Source organism: Trachymyrmex septentrionalis, unplaced genomic scaffold, assembly GCF_001594115.1.
Source record: "Trachymyrmex septentrionalis isolate Tsep2-gDNA-1 unplaced genomic scaffold, Tsep1.0 scaffold25, whole genome shotgun sequence".
Taxonomy (NCBI): Eukaryota; Metazoa; Arthropoda; class Insecta; order Hymenoptera; family Formicidae; genus Trachymyrmex; species Trachymyrmex septentrionalis.
Window position 1 is genome coordinate 3,009,443 of NW_017305408.1, and position 8,572 is coordinate 3,018,014.

General features: G+C 37.4%; 1 protein-coding gene across 1 annotated transcript in view; it reads left to right on the top strand.

Moving 5' to 3' along the window:
• The window catches only part of LOC108748876 (leucine-rich repeat-containing protein 24-like), a 132,588-nt gene that overhangs the window by 83,332 nt on the left and 40,684 nt on the right, over window positions 1-8,572 (top strand). The window contains exon 2 of the mRNA XM_018487266.1: window positions 898-945. The gene's annotated coding sequence lies outside the window, so the exon portion shown is untranslated. The remainder of the gene's footprint in view (window positions 1-897; window positions 946-8,572) is intronic.

An 8,572-nucleotide genomic window follows, 5' to 3' on the forward strand; every position in this document is an offset into this window, starting at 1 on the left:
AAATTTATAAATATAAAATTTTATTTCTTTTAAAATCTTGCTACTATTTAATATATAATCTGTAATATGAGTTAAAACGTGGGTAAATTAATAACTTTCAGCTCTTTACTGTAGACTTTTACAGACTCCCCATCTTTCGCAACTCGCAAATCCAAACTTAAAACTTTAAAACAATCAGATGTGAAGGCATTCGGTAGTCGCTCCAAGTGTTTAAAATAAAGATATACCTTGAGGTAGATGTTGGACAGAAATAAAATAATTGGTTTTCTGGTGTACACAGCATGACAAGAATATTCGGTTCGGTGCGCTGTGAAGACTTAGGTCGGCAAGAGTCACAAGTATTACAGTTTATAAGCCCTGTTTCTCCGTGCCTCTAGTTAGCACAAAGCTTACAGAAAGTTTGTAACAACTCGCTTAAATGGCGTCCTCGTCAGCCAGCTAATTCTTTCGGTATCGGCTTATAGGTATTTCTTCTGTTCCTCGCCTCGTGACAGGGATCGCTTATTTCCGCCTGTTACTCTTCGTCAAGTTCGCGATACGCCTTGCACAAAGGATTAATGTTGCCGCGCGGTGATCCTATCGCCGGATATATCCCGTTATTGTCGTAGCGTAACCTTCGATTTCTCGTAAAGGAGTAAAGCAGTTGCTGCTGGTACAGCGGCGACGTTTCGTAAATATTTTGCCAACGTAAAATTGTGTTATTATTCAAGCAGGAAGTTTATGGCAAGTTTACCTACTGCACGAACGAGTATCGATCTAAATTGTTGCAATAATGATGTTTGCGCTCAGCGAGCATACTCAATTTAATTTTTAACGATAATACATTGCAATAACAATAATGAAAATAAACCGTATCACTCTAATTTTCTCTTTATTGTTCTCTTTTCGTTGTTGCAGATCGGTGGGCGATCCAACGAGGAGATAAGGACCAGGCCATTCTCGAAGGTAAGGATCTCGTTCTTGTTTCAAGTCCTTTCAAGTCGAAATTCAAATTTCTAACTAACTCTGCAAGAGCTCGATATCTGGTGGTAAACTAGCAAGACTGCGCGCCGCATTGGAACTTGAAATTGCTATTGTTCTCCGATCTTCACCGATTCTCGGCACACCGATTATTATAATTAATTATCGCTACGATGAAAATTCGCGTAAAGCGTGTACATTCGGTGCGCAGCGCGAGAAATCGCATGAACGCACAGATCGCATTAGTTGATTCGCTCACTCATGAAAAGCTGCGAGGAACGACAAAAAGCCTGAGAATTAAGCTCGCGAGACGTGGAAACGCAAGCTTTGTGACATCGTCTGAAATGTTAATGTGAATGCGAATGCAACCTAGCACAATTTATTTCAACGTAGCTTTAATTTGATATTTGCAAGGGCTTCTATAGCAAAAGTCGTAACGGTGACAATAACCGTCGTAGCGTGAATAATCATTCGTTCTATAGTTTGCGTTGTCAGATAAGTCGATGAATACACTTTGGTTTGAATTTTTACGTAAAACGAAGAATTGACATCTGTCAAGGAAAAAACGCGTTATTGAACATTATTCGAGATGTCCCAAGACGTATCAAAGATTGCTTGCTCGACCGTATTACCCGAATTGGGTAAAAAAGATTAGAGTAGTTATTAATATAGAGACTTTTTGCTCAACTGTATAACACAATGGTTACCGACTCTTTTTATCTATTATGAACGTTGTTGTGCTAAATGTGTAATAGCGCTAGCACATTTTATTCATGTCAGAAATAAGCATCATCGCCGTAATAATTAACGAAATTTAATAGGATTAGGACTTATTGCACTTGGACCGCGCCTTCTTCGGAATTGATAAATAATTTAATGATCTGCGAAGTCGATTTATGTACATTCTTTCTCCCTAGTGGTCTTTGGGGTTTGTCTCTGATATATAAATACAAAAAATATTCAAATATTTAGCAGTCTATGAAATAGTTAATAAATTACACTGAAAATATATGTCCGAAGATCTTTAATTTGTAAAATTATTTTACGTTACACTTGATATATTATCTATTTTTAATATCTATTTCCATATCTGTGTTAACACACCTGGCCGTTAATCCAATTATTTCATAATCCGTAATTGTATACGAGGCGAAAACCGCACTAAAGTAATTATTATTAATTATATTTCAATACATTATTCAAAATTGAAGCTCTTATTATTCAGATATCCGAAAAATTGAATGTCCTGAAGCTCAAATATTATTCACATTTGGTAATGTGTGCACAACTTTATTTAAATATGTGCGAATTTCAGTCAATCATCGAATATTTAGATACTAAATAGATGACGGCAAATTTGAATTAACAGATCATATTCAACAAAATGAGATTATCTAAGTTTAACATTTATAACATTTATAAAACACATATATTAAATATCCGATTAAAATTATAATTGTCATGATGAAAGCTTGGCGAAATATTAACATTATTTTCTTCAGCTACTAATTATTGTATCATCCATTTATTTCCTTCCATACTTTCATATTTTCGCGAAAATTTATACAGCTGATGCAAAGTCTTTCAAGTATTATATAAATTATATAAATTTTCTAATCTGATAAATATTTTTAAAATGTAATTGCAATAAATGCAATTTGCCTGATATTTCATTTCGAATAAGTCAAATAAATCGTGTATGAAGAGGCATGTTCTGCTCGTGCGTTAATTCATACGAAACACGATCGTATCTCTTGATAAAATTCAATATTTCAATAATATATTTTCAATTTGATATCGAAATTTATCAAGATATTTTAAAAGTGACTACATTGTTATATTTTAAATTATATGTTATTACAATATATATTTCAAATTATATGTTTAGAAAGGAGAAAAATGATAGAGCAATGTTATATAGACAAGGGTAGGTAGCTAAACAATTTAATTTAATACAGAACAATCGTACATATGTGACAATATGTGGAGTACGAATAAAAGCTTCGTGATTTTTATTAAATTAAGACCATTTAGGTTATGGAGTCTGTCGACTTTTGATTTTGCCTAAAATGGAAACGCGGTCGGGCACAGATACTCCGTATATCTGCACATAATCCCCAAGTTACAAATTCTATTAAACGAGAGAATGGAAAAGCGACTGAAGGATTAAAATTACCGAGAGTCTTATTAAAAGAAGAGATTGCGATCTCACGCTTTTCCCTCGATCAAATAATACGGCGGTTTGCTGAGAAAAACTTTTGGACTTTATCATATACCATATTTCTAATTAGATAAATTTTTTTGATGAATCTTGGAAAATTTTCATAGACATATTTCAAACATTCACATATATTTACTATTTATTTTTATAAAGTGGATTTAACGTGAGTTACTCAACATCGCCAATGTTTCACTCAACAAAACAGTAAAATTTCTTGTTGTTAAAGTAAAATGTTGATTTAATTGCGATATGACGCGTATGTAGCTACATCACTTGAGCATGACAAGTACATCTGCACGCAGTTTTTGTGCTTCAAGTCCTGGCTTTAATTCGTGCATTCTCCTTTTTGTTACACTCGGTGGAGAAGCGACCCTTAATTACAGCTGACCGAGCGGCGATTAAACTCTGCTAATTGTCGACACCGATGACGCCGGACTCTGATAAGCGCTACGCCACTTTGCGAACCTGCATTGGTCCAGATACCATTCTACCCTTGCGTTTCATTTAGTCGCTAAATGGAATGTGTGTTTCTTTGAGATTAATAGGGTAATATCTCTGAAAAAACAATAGGCTAAACCTATTAGATTCAAATCTTTATCGTAAAAACACACACACACATTTACTTTAAAGTCTACCGAATGGCATCTTTGAAGCTTATTGTATTTCTCGTGAGAAATTTAACTGTGCGATTCAAGGTATAGCGATATGAACCACGAAAGAAAGAGACCGGAAGAGACCGAGGGAGGGAAATATGATGGTGGGCATCAAGGACGAGAGATAGCGTTATCAAAATTGCCTTCGGGAACTCCACTAATTTTAACTAACAGTGGAAATATCGCAAAACTTTTGAACGGCGAGCCCTCTCTCGCCAAACAATTTATCTTTCTATCTCTACAGGAGATAGATAGAGAAAATCAGGGAGAGAGACGGGGAAGAGAATGAGAAAGTTGGAGGAGGAGAAGAGACGAAGAGGGAAAGAAGAAGACAGTTTCGTGCGCCCTCGTCTGTATCCTCTTACTTATCCACTCGCTTTGCGGTTAGGTTGGATGGGACGGGATGGGATGGGACGGGATGGGATAGGATCGAGGGAGATGGGGGGGACTTTAGTACACCTTTAAAGTACGATATAACTCTGGAAATTATAGCACGCCACTGGCGCAGTGTGCTCGGCGTTGGCAACTTAATAAGCCGATAGGATACGATCTGCGCGCGCGGGGAGAGCGGAGGGCAGCGGAGACTCGACCGGTGGCGTAAGCTCTCTCGCGCTAATTATTTGCGATTATGACTTCGCTGGCGAGGTGATCGCGCGTGTTGATACCTTCCCCCGCCTGTTATAAATAGCCTCACGGCGACATTTTATTTCATCAGATAGTTTTCCGTCGGGCATTAATCTCGTTTCGGTGGTAATTCGTGGCAATACAGCCCTCGCTGTGTGTAAAATGTAAATAAATGTCTTGTACAATTATGTTAAAATCTTCTCGCGATAATATTACGAACCAAGTTGCTTGACCACTTTCTTGTGTTTCATAGTTAACGCTAACCAATCAATTCTCTTCAGCTTTCATTTGTATCATGCAATATGGTGTAATATATCAAAATTATTAGATCATTATTTCTTATATGATTATCTCGCAACTATAATTTCTGCCATTTATCCAACGTGTATCTAAACTTCGATAATTAACTCGTTCGATTCCCGAGGAACCTTACCTATACGTCGTTATTTTATTAGAATGTGGTACCTATCATCGTCGTATCGCGGGAGAGTGAAACTTTGAGTACCGTAATTACCAGCTTGAATTTTCCCGCAAGGAGCGATAAAAGGCTCGTCGAACTTTTTCTACCACGTATAATATAGATCTCGATGTTACGTGTGCGCTGTAACACGGCGAGTTAACGTTTACCACGTTACCTCCGTCGTTCCGTCATCCTCCGTACAAGTGCATATCGTTGATATGAATGGCTAGTAGATATGAACCTGACGGGTTCCATTAACTACGCGCTATAAGAAGGCCTATTGAGTTTTGCGGCAGTTTATCGCGACCGTAACTAGATCGGCTTTATGCTTCGTTGATAAGCCAATGGGACGATGACGCGAGTCATCTCATTCCTGCGTTATCGTCGCGACAGTTGGACGAGCAGATGGAATCGCATTCTCTCTCCTGACAATTTTCATGACAAGTTGAAAGTGCGATATACATATATATAAAAAAAATACACACATACACATTCTAAATTCTTTGGAGTAAGATCTCACTCTAAAGAGTGAAAATTGATGACCAATCTTGAAAAAAAGAATGACTCAATTTTTAAGAGTGAGATTTCACTCTAAAAGTTTTAGAGTATTTTATATATACAGGGTAAACAAAGAAATCACGTTAAGGAGGAAAAATATCTTGGCCACCTCGATCGTATGATTTTTTTTGATTATTTAGGAGACATCTACCTGCAGCATTGAACGGATTGAAATGTGGTTTCAACTCGACGATGGATGTCTAGCTCATTATGGTATAACTACTCGAGCTTGGCTAGTAGTAACATACATTATCCACGACGATGGATTGGACGTGGAGGAGTAGTACTTTGACTGATCATCTGATTTGACATCACTGGACTTTTTGTGGGGACTCTTAAAGCTTGGAAGTTTATTCGTCGCCAGTTAACTCAAGAGAACAATTGAGAAATCGAATCGAGGCTGCAGTGCATCAAATATCGCCAGATCAGTGTTTGGCTGCAACGCTTGCATTGCTACAAGAGGCCAACATTTTGAACAATATCTACATTAAGCGAGTGAATAAACAACATGAATAAGTAATGAGAAAATACAAAAATAAAAACTACGTTTTGTCGTTTTTGCGTTTTTTTTCTAAAATGTAGCAAAACGAGTATATTTCTTTAGGACTTTTTTTTCTTAGTTTATCGATTTTCTACATGTTCACGAAGTTTAGACATTTAAATTTGAGACACCCTGTACACACACACACACACACATCATAAATATACATATATATAAAATACAAAGAAGCAAAGATTATTAATTGGGTCGATAGAGAATATAAATATCTCGCGACACATTGTCTTTTGAGAATAATATAATTATATAGCTTAATACTTTTATAAAATATAACGTTTAATGTAAGTTTCCGTACAATAATTTTTGTATTGAAAGCGTAAAACGACGTCAGTTGATTGAAAATGTGGCTATAAAGTTTTAATTATTTATCTCACGCTGCACAAACGTAAACTATTAAAGATTAAAAGGTATTTTTCCAGTTGCATTCAGTTCGATCTAGCCGTTTAGCACGTTGCTAAGAGTGTTTTTTTACATTAGCAGTTGGAGTTTTTAGTAGCTTAAATTCGCGATTTAATTGAAAGCTCGCGTGGAATTCCACCTGCATACCTAAGCGATGCTCGACGCTGAACTTTTTTAATCTGAGTAAAATGTTTACGAAGCGGTTTGTAAGCGGTTTTATGTCTATTTTTTCGTTAGAGAAAGAGAGACGAGAGAAGAGATATATCGAAAATGAGAAATAGAAGTGGGAAGAGAAAAAGAGACGGGATAGCGATTGTGTCTTTTGATGACGGTAAACACCATGCAGCATTTCATGCAATCTAAAAATTTTTCGCTTGAATGAAGTGGAAATATTCGTGTATAGTGGTTAAAACGGAGAGGAAACTGTCAGATATGTTGGCTTCCTCTGCGTTTTAGCGGAAACTCGGATTTATATTAAATCCTACTAGCGGCTTGTGTTGATTTTAGTATGGCGCGGCGCGGCGCGGCGCGGCGCGGCGGTCGTTCGGTTTGCCGTAGGAATTGCCCGAACTGAAAAAGCCAATCCGCTTGATTGCGGCTCCGAAAATGTCCGCTCGCGGTAGCCCGTCTCACAAAATTCGATCGACAGGCGACGAATGATGGAAGCTGCAAAAGTTTTATTAGATTATTTCACGCGAAATGTCACGTGGTTTTATCCGCTCATCCATTTTTGGCTCATCATAAACTAATTTAATTAGGCGAGGAATTGGATTATTGTCTCTTTTCCATATTTCCATATTGATAAAAAAATAAACCAATAATGTTTCAAGTATACGTTTTATATATTATTATAACAATTTATCTGAACAATATTTGCCTGAATAATATTTACGATGGTCAATATCGATGCGTGATATTATATTTATAAATTGAGAGTTTCACGTGCTAGGGTTTTATCCACATTTTTATCTTTCCGATCATATATTATTCACAGAAATCTGGAAATTATTGGAAATTATTAATTTCACTAAATTACATTTTGTTATTCATTAATGAACGGACACTGTCCGTTCAACTTTATAAAAAAAAATCCTTCCGCCAGAACAACTTTTTAAAATTCCCTCATGTTTTCTAAAAATTTTGATAGAAATCAGTGGGATGCACGCATATTAATGTATGTGCGCAGATACACGCGACATATTTTCTATAGCGAATCATTTTACATGTTGCCGATCGTAATCAATTCCTCTCTCGAGATCCACCGAGTTATTAATCGTCATTGGCAACGATCTTTCTTTCCTCTTTGCTTCTTTCGAAGAGAGGAAACTTGAGCTCTAGACCCTTCTTCGTACTTGGAAGTAGCTAGAGCGTTTGTTGCGCTCCTCCCATCCGGATGTAGCTATCGATTTGCTTCTGATTGAAGAAAAATGGTGGCCATTCTCTCTCTCTCTCTCTCTCTCTCTCTCTCTCTCTCTCTCTCTCTCCGGAGATTGACTTCAGATCACACAAAGCATGAGAGTTCTCCTCCCTCTCTGCTTTTTTCGCTTTCTGCCGGAGTAACCTCCGTGTCTTTTTTCTCAAAGAAGCGAAAGCCGCAATTAGTTGAAATCGTGACATTTGACGATCGCGTCGTCAAATGTCAGTCGTTCGATTTCCCTCATATAATAGTTGATGTAATCAAATTCGCGTTTGTCGCGAAGTTAGAGAAAGTAATAAGTCACCGTATAAATGTCGATTGTATAACAGTTGCTTTAGAACGAGAATACGAGACGTACGTTTGCTCGATACGGGTCTCGGGTTTGAAGCGAGCATTACGGTCGGAAGTTCCGTACGATGTACGCGAAGTAAAGTAAGTGAAGGTAGTTACGAGATTCTTTAATAACAAGAGGAAGAGGAGTGAGAACGTTTCTCGGGGGAGGAAAACTTAATTAAGTGCTAGTGGTGGGCCGGAACTTTTTTGCGGCCGTGTAATAAAAGATTATGCTAACATAAGGTATACAGGGCTAACGAACGGCGAGTCTCGCGTTGACTCTCGTGCGCGCGCCACTGCCGCTACCCGCTTAGAGGAGAGCGAATTAAATTACGTTGCCGCGGCCGTATACTTTTTCTCGGGACGCGGATTGAAATGTTCGTCTATA